Genomic DNA, 18,020 nt, shown 5'->3' on the forward strand with positions numbered 1-18,020 from the left:
GGTGCAGGTACCTGACAGAGCTGGGGTGGGACAGGCACAGTTCCATTTTTTATCAGCAGTGTGCATGGATTTGCCTGTGCTCAGGGAGTTGACTTTACACCTTGCAGGAATCACAGGACTGGTGGAGGTTGGAAGGGACCTCTGGGATTCAGCTGGTCCAGCTCTCTTCCCAAGCTCTGCCAAGAGCAGGGACATGTGTGGCTCTGGAGCAGAGGGATAACCAAAATGTGCTCTGACTGTGTATCCACAGAGGGGGGAAAAGGGATTACTCTTCCAAACCACGAGGGTACTTATATCAGCTCACCTATTCAGGACATGCTGCTCATCCCACTGGAGTGGAGCTTGTGCTCCCCAGGTGCTGCCATGAAGTGGATGCATCCCTGTGGCTCATGCTCCTTCTGGAAGTTGTGGCATCCAAGTTCAGCTGGGATTTGGTAGAGTAGTGGTGTTCAGGTTGTTGTGCATACCTGCTTGCTGGGAATACTGAGCTTGTAACTGTTTGCTCTCCAGTTCTCCCCAAAGCCCACTGGAATTGTCTTGCTCCAGAAGGTGTTGCAGTGCCAAGGAGTTGGCAGCATGGAATGCTGTTTCATCTGCCTGAGGCTTCCAGCCCTGCCCATCCACTTTCCATGCCGGCTGCTCCAGAAGGCCATTCAGTCACAAAGCCTATTAGTTGTTTAAATTGGGGCTATTTATAGCTCTGGAACCAGGAATAACTGGAGGGTGGTGCAGAGCAGCAGGGACCAAAGTTCTCAATAGATAAAGAAACTCTCCCTTTGCTCCCTGTGTGACCCCAGCCTTCCCCATCTCCACTTCCCACACGAGCCATCCTGCCTGCTCATCCTCTCCAAAGGGAGGGCAGAAGCAAGGGTAGAGGCAGCTGGAGAATGTCCTTGTCTTTGGCAGGGGGTTTGGCTAAAACCTGACCAGAAACATCTGAACCCTCTGCCTGGATGTTGGAGGACACAGCAGAGCTGTCCCTGCGACAGCACCAGCCTGAAGGAGGGAAAAAGCAGCACTTTAACCTGGTTTTTGGATGCTCCTGCTCCAGGGAAGTAGGTTCAGGTCCTTCTCCAAGTGCAGGTGTTGGGGAATTTTCCTTTGGGTGCTGCACTGCACAAAGAAGGTTGGCATCCAGCTGTGGCTGTGCACAGATCTATGGACCCATCCTCTTCCTGCTTTTTGGGAAGAGGTCCTGGAATTTTGCTGTGAGGGAAGCTGGTCTCCTGTACTCTGTGCTGCAGGAATGTGTGGTCAGAGGGTCTGGTGGAGCCCTTTGGAACTTGGTTTGGAGCAGATGTGTTTCCAGGTGCTGGTGTGTTGGGGTAGGGTGGGAGAAGGATTGGTAAGGGTTGAATTTTCGGATGTTTTTATTTTGCAAGAGCAGGGAATAGTAAGAGGAGCCAGAGCAGGGATATTTTTGCAGAGTAACCCTCCTGCATTGCTCCCTTAGCCATTTTCAGCTGCAGAGGCAGGAGTGTGGTCTTGTGTTTCATGGCAAATCACTGTCCCTTTGAGAGGTGTCACAAGTGTATCCTGGAGCTGTGAAATGGTCTCAGTCCTCCAGAAGGAGCTGATGGATGGACATGATGACAGCAGGAAGCTCAGAAGCCTGGCTGAGCTGCTGCAGGTAAGGAGAAAACATAGGCAAGTGTGTGTTTGAGGTTTTTTTTCTTCTTCTTCTCCTGGGGCCAGGATGGGAAGCACAAACACAACAGTGTGCAGCACCTGTCCTGGAGGGAGATGAGCCCGCATTAACCTGGGATTGTGGGCTTGTGAAAAGAGGGGTAAAGGCAAGAACATCCTCCTGCTCTCTGGGTGGGCAGGGATTTCCCTTCCTTCTCTGTGAGCTGTTCAGTGCTGCTGAGTGCCCAGTGTTCCCTGGGTTCATTCCAGAGCTCGCTGCTTTCCTCCAAAATCACCAGGTGTTGGTTGCTGGGAAAGGCACCAGCTGGATTTCTCTGACCAGTAACTTAATCTAGTTTAACACTGGTGGCTCTGGGCCCAGGTCTCTGACCAGTGTGACTCAGAAATGGCCAGGGGAGGACACAGGGAGCTGCATCCATCTCCCTCCACCCTCCTCCCCCTCCACGAGTGCCTGGCCCCGAGCTGGCCGTGTCCCTGAAAGGCTGCCTTGATCCCAGCACGGCTGGAGCCTGGTGCTGTGCTGAATGAACCCTCTGCAGGCCTTTGTTCCCTGGGCTGAAACAGCCCCATAGAAGGGCAGTTGTTCAGAGACACAGAGAGGAAAGGTGAGGGCTGATTGGGTGCTGTTTGCATTTGCCAGGCTGGGCTGCACCTCTCTACTCCTGCCCAGGGATCCACAACCCACCCAGGTAGCTGTGCCTTATCACCTGAGCTCTCCTCCACAAACTGCCCTGGGCTTTGATTTGGCTTGGGCCCCTTCCCGTGGCTGTCACCCTGCCAGCCCTCCTGCTGTGCCTGGCAAGGCAGCAGGATCAGAGCTGGCAGCCCGTGCCAGCCGGTGCTGCCTCCCGTGCCCACGGGCACTGCCGAGCCCCCGTGAGGAGCAGGTGCTGAAGGTCACTGTGAGGAGGTGTGAAGAACCGAGCTGAGGAGGAGGAAGCTGCTCCTGTGTTACAGATGGCATTTCTGAGGCTGCAGCAGGACATCCAGACCAGAAGGAAGCTGGAAGTGGAGTGTGAAGGCAGCCTGGAGCCCTTCTGGACGGCGGCAGCACCGGCAGCAGGAGAGCCAGGGCGGTGTGGGGGTGAGGAGGAGAGTTTGGGCTGCAGGTGCTTAAAGGCTGCCAAGTCAGCAGCTTGCTGGGAGCTGGAGGGGCCTTGCTTGCCCTTGCCCAGAGCTCAGCCTGGTCTCCAGACACAGGTTCCAGGCCTGCTGCTCCCAGTGTTCCCAGAACTGGGGCTTGGAGTTACACAGAGCTGGGCCCCAGCATTTGGAGCGTGGCAGATTGACAACAGCAAAAGGGGATGTTGGGAGGCTGGATTTTGCCTGGATCTTTTGTGGGGAGAGGGCCAGGGTGTCCATACTCCTTGGCATTCAGTAACATTCCCCAGCTGTGGCGTGGGGAGAATGTGGACACAGGCAGGATCCTTTGTCTCCCTGAGAAGTTGATTTTAAGCTGGATACCTTGGGAAAGTGAAGCAGTAGGTAGGTAGATGGATAGATGTGTGTGTGTGTATATCTCTCCATGAGTTTTTTTCCCACTGATTCCTTGGGACACCAAAGAGGATACATCTTTCTGTCAGTGCCCTGGTGTTGACTGGCATGTGCCCCATGCAGCACCGGGACATCCCACCTCACCTGTGCCACCAACTGTACCTTCTCTGCCCAGGAGCTGAGGCTTCTCCTGCTGCCTTACCCAGAGCTGCTGTGTCTGTCTGTGGGGAGGCACAAATGTGGAGACACTTGGTGCTTCTGAAATGGAGAAAGGCTTGTCTTTCTGCAGGAGCTGCAGGGCTGCATCCCTTGGCACAGGGTGGACTGATCAGTGATGCTGCTGCTGTCTTGCCCAGCAGTGACCGTGCACTGGGCACATCATCGCTTTACACACACCCTAGAGAACCTCTAGCAAAGCTTGACCTGATGACCCATTTTCCTTGGGTTATGTTCTCCTACAGCAAATGTTTCGATGCTCTGTGTCTTCTGGGCACGCTGGTGTGGGCCCTGCAGCCCTGGCTTGCTCGGGGAACGCTGGTGGGGAGGGCACAGCAGCTGACAGGGCCCATCTGTCCTGGGCAGTCCTTCAGCTGTGTGAGTGTTTCAGTGCCCAGGGCATGTGCTCTCCTCCCTCCTCTCTGTCCCATGTCTGGAGGTTGACAGTGATGTCCTTCAGGTCATCCTTGCTGAGCTTAGCCAGGAGCTGTTTGTGAGGTGTGTGTGACTTGAAGAGGTTCAGGAGCTTTAACCAAGAGCAGGAGCTGCCCTCCCTGGCAGGAAGCTCTGTGTCCTGCTGCAGGGAAGGGATGCTGAGCTGTTAGAGCAGCATCAGCATGGCCTCTGCAGGGTTGCTGTGGTGTCAGGATGTTTCCCTCTGGCACATGGATTTGTGAGGGTTAATTGCATGTGCTCAAGCCAGGAGCATCCTCCAGAGTCCAGCTGTCAAAGCACTAACTTAAGTATGTGTCATCTTTACGAGGCAGCAAACAGTGCTACGGTCTGAATTACCCAGTCTGGGGGCCTCCAGGGTACAGTATAACTTGTAGGGGCTTCCCTGGTAATTCCAGCCTCCCTGACTGCTTCAGGAGTCAGCCAGATGTGTATTAGGGTGGCAGTATCTCTAGAGCTTGGGGCATGAGCAGAAGGAGCAGGTTGGGGTGCTGGGGGGTTGTGTGGCTCAGCCTGCCTCAGCACAGCATTGTTCTGCTCTGTTCTGCTCTGCTCCTGGCCCTTCCAGCTCCACATAACTCACCCAGTCCTTCTCCCTGTTTGGGCTGGTGGGGATCACAGCGTGCTGAGGGAGCCCATGTGCTGCAGAGGGCACAGGTCAGGGCCCACTCTGCTCAACAGGGGGGCCTTATTGTGCCCACCAGCCTGAAGGTTGACCCAGGACTGTCCTAGAAACCATCAGGAAATAAAAATGCCACGTGGGCTGCGCAAGATGAAGCATTCCCAGTCAAACCACAGTAAGGCCTGTGTGTTTTAGCCCTTCTTGGGAACTGTTGTTCATTGTCCCCTCTAAAGTTCCAGCCCATGAGGGAGAGAAGTGACCTTTATAGGTCAGGAGCACACATAACAGTCAGATCCATTGCTCTTGGTGGAACTCAGCCTGTGCTCAGGATCCCATCTTCTCCCATTTCCCTTGCAAAAATGGGTGGGAGATGCTTTCTGGAACTGCCTGAAAGGGGGTTGTGGCGAGGTGTGGGTCAGCCTCTTCTCCCAGGTAACAAGCAGTAGGACAAGGGGAACAGCCTCAAGTTGTTCAGGTTGGATATTAGGAAAACTTTCTCCATAGGAAGAGTGGTTTAGCATTGGAACAGCCAGTCCAGGGCAGTGCTGGAGTCACCACCTGTGGTAGTGTTCAAAAAATACGTGGAGGTGGCATTTGGCGATATGGTTTAGTGCACATGGGGATATTTGGTTAAAGATTGGACTCGATGATCTTGGAGGTCTTTTCCAACCTTAATGATTCTGTGATTCTAAGGAACTGGACTGAGTTGGTGGCTGGATGTTGCTACTGAAGTACCACAAGGAGGTAGTTCAGTAGCAGGGTTTGAGAGCTCCCCAGTGCCTGGGTGGTTCAGTGTTGGATCGAGAGTTTGGCCTCATTAAACCGAAATCCCCAGGCCTGTGGTGGTTTCTGTCACGAGGAATGAATCCTCGAGCCTACACTGGCTGAGCTCCTCATTTACAGAAGTAAAGAGCAGGGATGCTGAGGTGCTGAAAGGCCCAGTTCTCCTTGGCTGTAGTTGTGAATCTCTGTGTTTGGGGCAGTAAGGACAGAGGGCTGGCTCAGGGCGGGAGATTTCCTTGATGTCAGGAGGAAGCTGTTCTGTTGGCAGTCACTAAAGAGTGTTTTGCTTTTTTCTGAAAGCCATGTGTCAGCACCAGTCCTGCTGAGCAGAGCCAGGATTCCATGAGAGCTGCAGGGTGCTCTGACCCTGCCTTGGCTGCTCCTCAGAGGAGGGGTCAGGGGAGTCTCCAGGGGAATCCTCTGGCTCTTTGCACATGCAGGGATATCGATCCAGGGCTTGGCAGCCTCTTTCCTGCAGATGCAGTGTGCAGAGCTGGCAAACCTGGAGGTACAGGGGATAATTTAGCTCACCTGTGACCTCAGCAGGTAGGAATAGTGTTTAACCAGTGCCAGAATGAGAGGACAGTGGGTGACATTTGGGATGGGGGTGTCCCTTCTCCTGTCCTTAGTGGCTGCAATGTGGAAGTCCTGTGAGCAGCCACCAGCCTGTGGATGCCCTGGCTCATTGTGCCATTCTCTGCCAACTCTGCTTAAAATGAGCCTGCCACTTCAGCTGCTGCAGGGATGGACTGATCTCTATTACCTGTACCCTGCCTGTGCCCCCCTGTGAAGTGAGCCCAGGTGTTGGCACTGCAGGATCTGAGGGCTGGAGCACAGCAGCTGGAAGTGCAGAGTGATTGATCCAGTGGGGCTGTGAGGGATGGGAGCAGACAGCTTTGGAGCTGTGCTGTTGCTCCTGATCCATTTCCCCTCCCTTCTCTTTTGTTCCCTCTTTCTCTTTCCCCACCACTCTTCCAATTCTATTTTAACAGCACTACAGATTGCAGCACAGATCTTTAGCTGAGCAGCAATTTGGGTTGGCAGTCACCAGTAAATCTCCTCTTCCAGCCTCTCCACGAGAGGGAAGTTGCAGTGGGAGTAAGGGGATAGAGGTGGGTCCTGAGTTTATGGACCCATGGGGTTTTCCTGGCTCTTGCCAGCTACGGGCCCATAGCAAGTTTAGCCTTAGTCCCACAGCTCTCTGATCCCAGGAAACAGGAAAATTCTTCTCTCACCCCACAGCTGGTGCATGGGAAAGTGATGTGAAACAGCCTCAAACAAGGGATAGGAGGGATACCAGCATAAGTTCTAGATCTTGTTTTTCAGGTGTGTGACATCTAAAGTTGTTCCCTGTTCTTCAAGGCAGAAGGTGGTTTTCATCTGGGCAAATGGACTGTACTTCCAAACTACCCTTCATATGCAGGTGCTTTTGTTTGCTGATGCACAGTGTGTGTGTCTTCTACGGGCTGTGCTGGGGGGAATGATGGAAAATAGCCCTGAATGGTGTGTGAAAGGCAGAACTTTTGCCATTTAGTGCATACAAGGGTGTATCTGCACAGTCCCACACCAGGAGCAGTTTGTCCCAGCAAACACATTTCCCAGCCGCCGGTCCTGTCTCCTTGGGTGAGTGTTCTGCCTGTGTCATAGCCCCCTTCCACTGTGCTTGAGCTTGACCACCCTGTCAGGGTGGGGAGGCACAGGTTGCCCAGAGAAGCTATGATCTGCCCCTGGATCCCTGGAAATGTCCAAGGCCAGGTTGGATGGGGCTTGGAGCAACCTGGGCTGGTGGAAGGTGTCCCTGCCCACGGCAGGGGGTGGAAGGAGATGAGGTCTGGTGCCCCTTCGAACCCAAACCAGTCTGGGACTCTGTGACTATGAGACCAGAATAAAAGTACAGACCATGTCTTCGCCTTGGCAGCTTGTCTGGCTGTGAAGCTTCAAAGGTGTTTTCCACACTGGGTTCTTCAAACACTGGGCAAGTGTTGAAAGACACAAGGGTAACTCTGCCTGATGTCAACAGGACTTGCTTTTTGTGTGATGTACTGGTGAGGAAGGCAAGGTGCCAAGGGGAAAGGCACCTGCTGCAGAAGTGATAGAGAACAGAGAGATTCTGGGGTTTTGGAGCAAGGGGATTTTTGCAGAGAAGCACAGGGCCAGCAGTCCCTGCAGTGCTGGCTCCACATGACCACCTCACCCTGCTCTGTTCTCCAGGGAGCACAGGCTCTTTGAGGCAGAACACAGACCCTCACCTAAAAAGAAATCCCTTAATTGGCTTAAAGACAGAGAAACAGAAACAACAAGTAGAGGTTCCTCTTCATCCAGCTCTCTTTCCTCAGGGGTTGCTTTTGAAGTGGTTGTTCAAACACACCTCAGGTGAGGGTAGCTAAATGGATGGAAACAAGTGTCCTTTGGTCCCACGAGTCCACCATCCTTGCTGAAGCTGTCCCAGCTCCTCAGATGAGAGAGCAGGTTAATGCCTTGAGCTTCCTACTCCTTTCCTTGCTTCTCCCTTCCCTGCTGAGAGCAGGTAAAGCCTGCACTGTAAAACACAGCTGTTGAAATCAGCCCCATCGGTACCTTCTTTCCTTCCCACTTTCTCAGCTGAAGGGCCTCCATGCTTAGATCCTGCATCCTGAATCTCTGTGCCTCCACTTAGATCCTGCATCCTGGATCTCTGTGACTCCATCCTTAGATCCTCCTTCAGAGAGAAGCCTGTGCTCTTCTTCTCCAGGGGCTGTTTCAAAGGGGACCTGGAGAGAATCGATCCAAACTTCCTTGGAGGATCTCAGTGCCCAGATCCCTGAGCTCCTCCAGTGGTACCATGGCTGCAGGTGGGGTGAGGGACACAGCAGCAGGTTTCTGGGGCAGCTTTCCCTGTCGGGATCCTTTCCTCTCCCAAGACAAGCTGGGCTCCTGTGTTGTGGGATATCTTTTTTCAGCTGCACTAGCCCAACTCATGCACAGAGCCTGTGTTAGTGAGACTGGGGTAATGGAGATCCTCTCTATAAGCTCCTGGTTAGCTCCTGGCACTGGGCTTGTCCTGGAGATCAGACCTTTGTCCTGTTCAGGGGTGGCAGCTGTCTTAGAAAGGGAACAGCATTCCTGACACTCTCCTCACCAGCACTGAAGGACCTGGGGTCATGCAGATGAACTAGAAACTCTTTTCCAACCCTTGGTGAGGTGTTTGCAGGCAGAGGTGGCCCTGCTCCTCTGTGGCCAGGCACCAGTGTGTGGGTGCTCAGAAGTCCCAGGAGCCTTCTGAATCCCAGGGTCAGGTGCATGTTTTATTCTCTTTAACGTTTCCCCCACATACATGCACAAACCATTTCATAGCTGTAGTAAACCATATGCCCCTGTTATTTAAATAGAATAAATAAAGGTGGAAAAGCTTGTGGAACATCAGCACCTGTGGCAAATCAGCAGCTCGAGGAGCTGTGTGTGTAGTGGAGAGCAGGAGAAGGGCCCATCGAGGCAGTGTCAGCGGAAAAAGAGGAGTGTCTGCAAGTCTTTCATCTTCCCGTTGCAGTGCTCGGATGTGACTCCAGCTGCTTTCTATTCTGGGATGCAGGGAAGTGTGTGCTCCCACACGTGGCTCCTGCAGCTTGGAAAGAGCAGCTCTGGATTGACCCAGAGGTTCGGAAATCGTTCTGTTGCTGAGTAAGAGGAGCTTAGAGGATGGTGAAGGAGCGTTGCCAGGACTTGAGAAATTCACGTTTAGTTTCTGGTCTGTCAGTGCCTTGGCTGCTGTCTGGGCAGATGGAAGGAGGATCCAAGGCTCTCCAAAACACCACCATCTCCTGCAGGCACAGGGCTGCACAGATATATGTATAGAAGTGTGTGCAGGTGTTGATGGTGATTCATAGGTTGTAGTGGGAAAATCAGTCCCAGTTCTGTCTGGAACCTCAGCAGATACTGTGTGGAAAAAGGGAATGTGGCAGCCAGGCAGGTGTTGCAAGCTAAGGAGGACACACTTTGTCTGTGTATTCACTGGAGACCAAATGGACACTGGAATTATGTTCCTTCAGGAGGGGCCTTCTGTGCTGCTGCCTGTTCTCTCCTGCCTAATCCAGACATTTGGCGTCCCAGATCCTTCTTGTTACAGGGCCCTTAAAAGTTAAGAATTTCTATTTCCTGCTTTCCTGGACTGTGAACTCCCCACAGCCAACATGAACTTCACTTATGAACCCAAGAGGCAAATATTAACATCCCACCTGTGCCACACTGCTGGATGCTCCCTAATCCTGTGTGTCATCCCAGAGGCACTTGTGCCCAAAAATTCAACCCTTTTCAGGCTGAAGGGTCAAGACACGACCCCTGTGGAGAGGGGGATGCTGAGAGGTGCCGTGGTGTGTCCGAGGGCCGTGTTGAGCCCCTGCTGCTCCCTGGCAGCCCTGGGAGTGGAGGACAAGCAGCAGGGATCTCTTGCAGCCCGATTTTCTGAGTTGCTGATGGTTTTCCCCCCGGGAGTGATGCATATACCACTTGACTGGCAGACCCTCCCCTCTGGGCTGCAGCCTCGGTGTGGTTCACCAGCTCTGACAGGGAGGGCCAACCCCGCTGCAGGCTCTCTCCAATTGTCACAATAAATTGCTTCTTCCTCCCGCTTCGTGGGGGAGATGCTGGTTTGTTTGCCCTGAGTCTGAACAGCACCTGAGGCGGCTTCTCCCCCCCTCGCTGTTCCTCCCCCCAAGCCTGCGAGGAGAGCAGAGCCTGCTGCAGTTGGCAACAGGCTCCCCAAAGCACGCCTGATGCAGCAACAAATTGTGTGTTCTCTTGCATTCATCTGCTTGACCTGACGTAACCTGGGAAGGGGAACAGAGCTGGAGGAGCTGCGGATGATCCGGGAGCAGGGAAGGCTGGAGCCATCTGTGAGGCTGGTGGGGTTTGCTCTGTTCCAAGCTCAGCAATCCACGCTGGCTGGGCCCTCGGCCCCGCTTCGCCCAGGTCAGTACAGCACAGCAGCTGCCCCAGGCCTGTGTGTGTGTCCCAGCACCTGGCAGGGAGCGTGAGGGCACTTGGAAGTTGTGTGTGGAGCCAAGGACTCGGTGGGCAGTGAGTGTGTGCGTGTGTGTGCAGACTGCAGTACCCAGTTCCTCTGGGACATTGCCCTGGGCTCTGCTCTGCATCAGGATCCTCCTCTGGGGTTCTCTGGAGGGGATGCAGATGTGGTTCCTCATGTAGGAGAGGGGACTTTCAGGTTTGCCCTCTGCCTTCTGACCTCCTGTCGCTGAAGGAGCTGCTCAGGCGTGTCAGGAGATGGCAGGGCTTGCTGGTTGGTGGTGCAGGCTCCGGGAGGAACCTCCGTGCTCTCCTTTCCCCTCGCTCCCGGTGACGTGTGTGGTGTAGCTGTGGTGGCTCGGCTGCCGTGCCCTGATCTGACCACAGACTGAACTCTGGGGATGCCGGGAGTTGCCAGAGTTCCTCTCTCTCTTCCTCTGTCCCTTGGCAATCTTTCTTTCTTTCTGCAGATCAGTGCAAAGCTTGTTGGCTGAGATATTAAGCATGAGCTGCTTTCCTGAGGCACAGGGCTGGCTTAGCTCCTCATTAAGGCCCGTTAATCATCCTGAGGAGAGCTTGACAGCCCCTGGCGATGGACCACAGTGCCCTGCTGCCTTCCAGCTCCCCAGGATGCAGGAGGTCCTGCCCAGGGTGCCCTGAGTGTGGCTGGCAGCTGTGGGAAGGGCCCTGCCTGCTCTGGTGTGGGACAGTGCCGGGGCTGAGAACTGTCCTCCTGTGCAGGAAGAGTTCCCAGCAGCAGCTCTGCCAGGATCTGGGAATGTGGCCAAGTTAAAGCCCCAGGAGAGGAGGAGGAGGAGGCTGGGGGCTCTGCTTCCCCCCTGCCAGGCTGCAGCCCCCTCTCCTCAGTCTCAAAACCATGAGTCTTTCTGTCTCCCTCCGTCCCAAACGGTACCAAGCTCTGATTCCTGTTGTTTTTTTTTCTTAATTGCACCTTGGAGCTATGCCTTGATTTATTTTATTGGGATAATTAAGGGAAAAAGATGGTTGTTTCTCAAGCAAATAGCAGCCTGCCCCATGCAGCTGGTGATGGGCAGGGCTGGGAAAGGGGGGGGACAAAAGCAGAGAGGGGCTCTGCAGTGTTCTCCTCCCTCCTTCCCTGTGCCTGTGCTGCAATAGCTCCCACTGCCCCACAGCCCCTGCAGGGCCATGTGAGGGGGCAGACAACCCTCTCCACACTTGCATGGCATCCCCAACAGCAGTATTTTGCCTTTCAGGCCTCAAAGGCAGCAACTAGCTTTGAATTTCCATCTCGTGCTGGGTTGAAGGAATTTAATTTACTCTCTGAAAGTACAGGGTGTTGTTTTGGAGCTGAGCTGGGGGTGCTGGTGGTGAGTGTCAGGTGGGGATGTCTTGCAGAGCATCACCTGCAGCTCCTCAAACCTGTCCCATGCCTTGCTCTCCAGACAGGAGATGCCCTAAGAGATGTCCTCTAGTCCATTCCCTCCCAAATTTCACCTGAAATCCTCTTACTCTGAGCTCTTCTGGCCATCCCTGTCACTTTTCCTGACCCAAGCATCGTGGATTCTGTTGGGTTTTTAAATTAAAAGCTGCCATGATTTGAAATGAATTAGTGCAGCTGTGGTATTAAAGAGCATCATCCTCCCAGCTGTTCCTGCCCAGCGTCTCGCCAGTCCTAGAGCTGGTACATTGCTCGTAAATCCTCTCCCTGTTTTTCTTGCTATTCCCTGATTTCTGTACATCCTGTGAAAGCCTAACTTTGGAGGAGGCTTGGAGATCAGGAGTAGTACCTGTGTGACTTGTCCTGCCCACAGGCTCAGTTGGTCCAGTCCACCTGGGAGCCCTCGTGAGTGTGAGAGGAGAAGCTGCATCCAGGCTCTGCTTTGGCTTCATGTGCTCCAGGTGTGTTTGTTCTGGGGCTCCTGGGAACTCCCACCCTCTTCTGGCACACCTTGGGGTTTAAAGGGCATCACTCCATGGAGGGTTGTGCTACAGCTCATCCCAGAGGATGAGCTTGCTGGTCCCTGCTGGGAGCGTGGTGGGTTCCATGCTATTCCATCAGTCCTTGGTGTCCTGGTGTCAGGGCTGTCTTTGCTCTGTAAATATATTCAGAGGGCCAGAGTTTTGTGGGCTGAGAGCTGAGGCTGAACACTGGCCCAGGTGAGCAGCATCTCTGCTCTCTGCCAGATCTCACCTGTTTGGCCTGGCTGGGTCCCTGCAGCTGATCCCCCCTCACCCTGAGCCACCCTTTCAGTTCATCTGTGTTACCAACCAGGAAGGTGCTTCCAGGATTGACCCTTCAGAGGCTCTTGAGGAGTTTCCCAAGCTGCCTCGAGACAGGGAAGTATTTATGGGCTAGTCAGGGAATGATTAAATAACTTTTTGGAGCCCCTGCCCTTCCTTCAAAGCCTTCCTTCCTCCCCAGTGGGATCTCTTCAGAGTTTGAAATTTGTCGTTCTTTTCCTCAGAAGTGTTCAGGCTTCTCCACGTGTGAATAATTCCGAGCTCCCTCCCTGCTGGGGCTGCTGAAGTGAAACCACAGTGCACATTTGTACTGAGCCTGTTCCCAGCATCAGTGAGGGGCCGATGGGGCTCTGGGGCACCTGCTGACGTGTGTGCACAGCGAGGAGCACCCCGGTGTGGTGTTTGAGTCGTGTTCCAGCTGCCAGGGTGTGGCATCAGCCCCCTTCCATGGTGGCTCATGGTGAGATTTTATCATCTCAGCATGGGGAATCAAGCATCCAGGAGGTTGGATTGGTGTCCGTGACTCTGCCACACTGGATGCTGGAGATCCCTCCGCAGCTTCAGCCTCAAGGCAATTAAATTCCCAAATTCCCTTCTGCTACGTCCAGAGAAACTTTCCCTGGCTTCACTTAAAAGATGAGTCTGAAGGTCCAAAGGCTGTAACAGCAGCTCCCACAATCCTTATGTGTGCACAACACATTGGCAAGGCCCTGTTTGGGTCCTGGATCACGGGGGCTTTCAGTTTTTCTGTGTGCAGGCCTTGCTTTGACGGCTAGGAGTGAAAATTTGGGAGGGGTTGAGCCTTTCTATCCAAACCATCTTTTTTTATTTTATTTTAGTTGTTTTATTCAGCAGCAGATCTGTAAGATGTATCCTCCTGGTCTGTGGGATTATTTCCATGGAATTTGACTCTTTCTCCACTTTAGGTGTTCATGAGTTTTACTGGACAACTTTATTTTGTGTGGGAAACATTCTGCTCAGACCAAAGATGGAGTGTAATTATAAAAACCACACAAAGTAGCTGAACCAATTTATACCAGGCTTTCTGAACAACAAAACCACTGCTCTCAAAGTGTTTTATTGCTACAAGTGTACAAGAAGCTGAAGCAACAAGTGTCCAATGAAACTTGGGCCCATCAGTCTTCCAGGTCTGGTCTGTTGTTTTACTAACGAAAAAAGATTAAATTCTTGAATTCTTGTGTTGCATTTGCTGGAGAACCGTGGACCTTTTGCCCCCTGAAAGAGCAGCTTTGGTGGGAGCTGCAGGCACCCAAGCACTCCAGAATGTTCTAGCAGAACCAGAGATCCTTTGTGCTTTCCACACCCAGGTTACACCAAGTTTGTACCACTGTGACAAACCCCTATAAAACTGCTGTACTTCCTTTGTGTATTTGCTCTTCAGTGGGTTCAAATATCCACTATTTGTGGATTTTAGTCAAAGTCAGCCTCGTGTAGTCAAAGCAAGGCAAGATATGGATGGAGGCCATTCAGTTCATCACCTCCTCGAGCCAAATCGAACCTGTTTAAACATATCCATAGTAAATACAGGCCTGAGTTAAGGACACAAATTTCCCTCTCCTACTATAATATTTAGGTGCAATTGGAGCTTGATGTTTTTTGTTTTTAATTTCCCCAGGTACTCAGGACTGGGAAAATTAGGTACAGAGAAGGTAAATAAAGTCATTGAGCACAGGAATGATGGCAGCATTAGTGCTGTGCTAAATTGGCTTCTTTGATGTGAAGTGTGATTGCAGCTGCAGAAATTTCCCCTGCTTGCATGCAGGGAGGCAAGGCAAGGTTATTAATTATAGCAACAGGCTGGAATTGATCTTAATGAGAAATAGTGCAGCATGAGAGGAGCTGGGCTGTGCTGGTGGCTGTCCCCAAGGCTGGGGCTCCACGGGGACCTTCCCAGGCTGTTCCCTGCCAGCTGTGGGGCTGCAGAGCCTGTCCCATGGTGATCCCATGCTGCTGAGAGCCTCCATCCTGGGTTTGGAAGAGGCCACATGGCTTTTGTCTGGGCCCTGCATCCCAAGGAACCTCGGGCAGGTGCAGGAGGTGAGACACCCAGTCCCTCGTCAGAAGCTCACGAATGCAGAGCTTGCAAAACTTTTGACTTTGCTGACCTCTGAATTGCTCTGCTTCTGCCTCTGCCTTTCATATCCCCAGGGATGGTTCTTGTTGCCCTGGCAGAGATTTGGGAAACCTGCTCATTAGCTGAGGAGCCTTTGGGAATGGTCTTGTCCCAGCGTGCCCGTGCTCTGCCAGCCAAACTGGTTTGCTTCTGAGAGCTCCTTTCTTACAACACTGGAGCAGTTAAAGTGTATTAAAGGCTAATGATGCACAGCCTGTTTTTCTCACAAGACAAGCCTTCCAGAGTCTGATTCTGCTTTGCTGATTCCATATGAAGACCAGTGTCTCCTGTGCCTCAGTTTGGGATAACGCTCCCTGTGTGTCCCTGGCCTTGGAGGGGAACCAGAGTGAGCCATGTTCCCTCCAGGTGTGTGTCCTTGGTGTCCTGCAGCAGCACTGGCTCTGCAACCCCAGTAACTTCACCATCCCTGGAGGTGTTTAAGGTGACACTGGATGTGGTATCAGTGCCATGGTCTGGGAACCATGGCAGGATTGGACTTGATCTCAGAGGTCTTTTCCAACCCGCTTGATTCTGCGATTCTATGAACTCCAGATGAGCAGACCCTTCAAAGACTCTGCTCCTTCCCTCCTTTTTCCAGAGCCAAACCCAGGGATTTTGGCCATGAAGAGGACTCTCCAAGCAGTGACTGTCTCCTCAACTTCCTTCCTCCATCAAAGCCAGACTTTGTGTGTGTTACAGGAGCTTTCTGTACCTCTGCCCTCCTCCTGTTTCCCACCACCCTCTTGACACATTCCTTGGGAGTCTCTTCCTGGCTGGCAGGGTAGAGGAGTGTGTTCTCTGTCCCATTTGCATCCTTTCCAAGCACTTACATTTACTGAGCATTACCTTGGAATTGCCCAGTGCTCTCAGGCACGTGGTGGGATGGTTGGGGTGTTGTGTGCAGGGCCACGAGTTGGACTCCGTGATCTTTGTGTGTCCCTTTCAACTCAGGGTATTCTGGGATGCTGTGAAATCCTTTCCTGCCTATCCCACAGCAAGATGTCCCCTCTCACCCCTAACATCTGTCCTCAGACAGGCCAGCCCTGTCTTTGGGGAGGTGATGACAGGGAAAGCTGCAGTTCGAGAGCACGTTCTGTGGTTTTGTTGGCTGCCAGAAAACTCCACTGCTGAGTGCCCTTCATACACACAGGGCCAGTGTTGTTTCTCTCAGAATTCTCATTAGCAGAGTTCAGTTTTCCCCTGGGAACTTCTCATTAAAACTCCCAGCCTCTTCCCTCCCTGGCTGCTGGAGCACATCTGAGCTGCCCGAGCTGTGTCCGGTGTAGGAAGAGAAGCAGCTAAACAGAAACTGTGCAAGAACCCTCTGAGGTTTGGTGAAAGGGGAGCAAGAAATTCCCAGGAACTGGAGTGCATCATCAGCTTGGGAAACTCGTAGTGTCTGTCTGAGCCTCTTGGCACCTTTTGGGGAGAGTTGTGTAGTGTTGATGGGTCTTAAATGCCCCCTTCATCATCAAGTGTTCACCCTTGCATGGTCTGCTGCTGCAGAATTAGACCTTTTTTTCCCCTCCCTTCTGCTTTGATGAGGGATTTTTGTCTGTTTGCTTTATTAAACAGAATGAAGCCTGTTATCCTGCTTCAAATTGTTGCAATTATTACCAGTGGGAAATGCCATTTTCTGGGTAACTGTGATTGTCCTGCCCCAGTGAATGTTCAGGAGCTCTGATACCAGCCTGGGAGGAGGTAAAGAAGAGGTGTCCTGGCAGGTAGGAGAGTTTGTCATGGAAGGGGAATTGGCTGGTCCCTCAACTGTTTCACCCTCCCTGATCTGAGCTGTGTTTTTGGGAACTTGCTGGCAGTTTGTCCTGGATTGACACCAAAGAGTGAGAGCAGATATAAATATATGATAAAGCTCTGGAGCACTCGAATATTAATATTTCAGGATCAAGAAGTCTTTATTTCCTCAAGTGCTTCAACAAAAGGAGGAATTTGTGTAGTTGTAGTTGTTGTGGTTCCCTTCCACCAGATGAAGGAACCAAGGGAGCTTAGACGAGGCCCCAGCTCCAGTCCTGGCTGAAGGAGCTGCCTGGTGTCAGAGGCTGCATGAAGAAGGTGGTGGCCTCTTTGGAGTTGTTTTTTTCATTCCTCCTCTGACCTCAGTGTGATGATTAGATCCTAGTGCTGCCTCACACGGGGGGCTGCACGTCCTGGATGTTACAGAACTGCTGGGGGGCCAGTGCTGCTCCCTGTCCTGGGCTGTGCAGCTGGTTGTGGTGGTGGTGCCTGGAACAACATGAGGTGTCAGACGTGAGGATAAAGCCAAACTGTTCTAGCAGGAGTTTCTTAGAACAGTTTTGTCTCTGTAGTCACCAGAAGGCTGATCTGCTGGTGCTTTTGCAGTTGGCAGGGTCCTGCTTGGATGAAGCTGTGCCCTGGAGCAGCTTTACATCCAGAGCTGCCTCAGCACTTTGGCAGGTGCCCTGGGGAAGGTGTGAGCCCCCAGCCCCATTCTGGAGGGCTGCTCAGTCCCATGAGGTACCAAAGCCTTCCCCAGTGCCCTGTGAGGGGAGCAGGAGTGTCATTCAGAGAGTTGTAGTGTGAGACTGCTCCCAGTAGTAGTGGAAGGGCTCTGGGATGGTCAGGGGGCTGGAGGAGAGGATGAAGGAGCTGAGCTCATTCAAGAACTCAGCACAAGGAGGACACTGAGCTGCTGGAGTGAGTCCAGAGGAGGCCACTGAGTTGATCACTTAGAGCTGGAGCCCCTCTGCTCTGGAGCCAGGCTGGGAGAGCTGGGGGGGTTCACCTGAAGAAGAGAAGGCTCCAGGGAGACCTGAGAGCCCCTGCCAGGGCCTAAAGGGGCTCCAGGAGAGCTGGAGAGGGACTGGGGACAAGGGATGGAGGGACAGGACACAGGGAATGGCTTCCCACTGCCAGAGGGCAGGGTTAGATGGGATATTGGGAAGGAATTGTTGATGTGAGGGTGGGCAGGCCCTGGCACAGGTTGGGCAGAGAAGCTGTGGCTGCCCCTGGATCCCTGGAAGTGTCCAAGGCCAGGTTGGAGGGGACTTGGAGTAACCTGGTTTAGTGGAAGGTGTCCCTGCCCATGGCAGGGGACAGAAAGAGATGGGCTTTAAGGCCCCTTCCAACCCAAACCATTCTGTGATTCATTGGGGCTGGAGCAGAGAAGGCTTTGGAGCAGTTCCACCAATACCTACAGGGACATCATCCAGAAGGCAGAGCCAGACTCTTCACAGCAGCGTGGGGTGGGAGGACAGGAAGCAGCAAACACAGGATGAAGCAGGAGGGGACCAGACTGGCTCTAAGGAGAAGCATTTTTGCCCAAGGTCAGTCAGTCAGTTGAGGTCACTGCCCAGAGAGGTTGTTTAGTCTCTGTGCTTGGAGGTCTCCAAGACCACCCTGTGTAAACCTGACCAACCTGCTGTGGTCTCTTTAAGAGATGCAGCTTGGAGCAAGAGTTTGGGCTGGAGACCC

General features: G+C 53.0%; 1 protein-coding gene across 10 annotated transcripts in view; it reads left to right on the forward strand.

The window, feature by feature from the left end:
- Positions 1 to 18,020, forward strand: part of CAPN15 (calpain 15) — a 58,955-nt gene that overhangs the window by 20,769 nt on the left and 20,166 nt on the right. The gene's annotated exons all lie outside the window — the stretch shown is intronic.

The sequence above is a fragment of the Myiozetetes cayanensis genome, unplaced genomic scaffold (assembly GCF_022539395.1).
Source record: "Myiozetetes cayanensis isolate MyiCay16 unplaced genomic scaffold, myiCay2020 scf20-37, whole genome shotgun sequence".
NCBI classification, from domain to species: domain Eukaryota; kingdom Metazoa; phylum Chordata; class Aves; order Passeriformes; family Tyrannidae; genus Myiozetetes; species Myiozetetes cayanensis.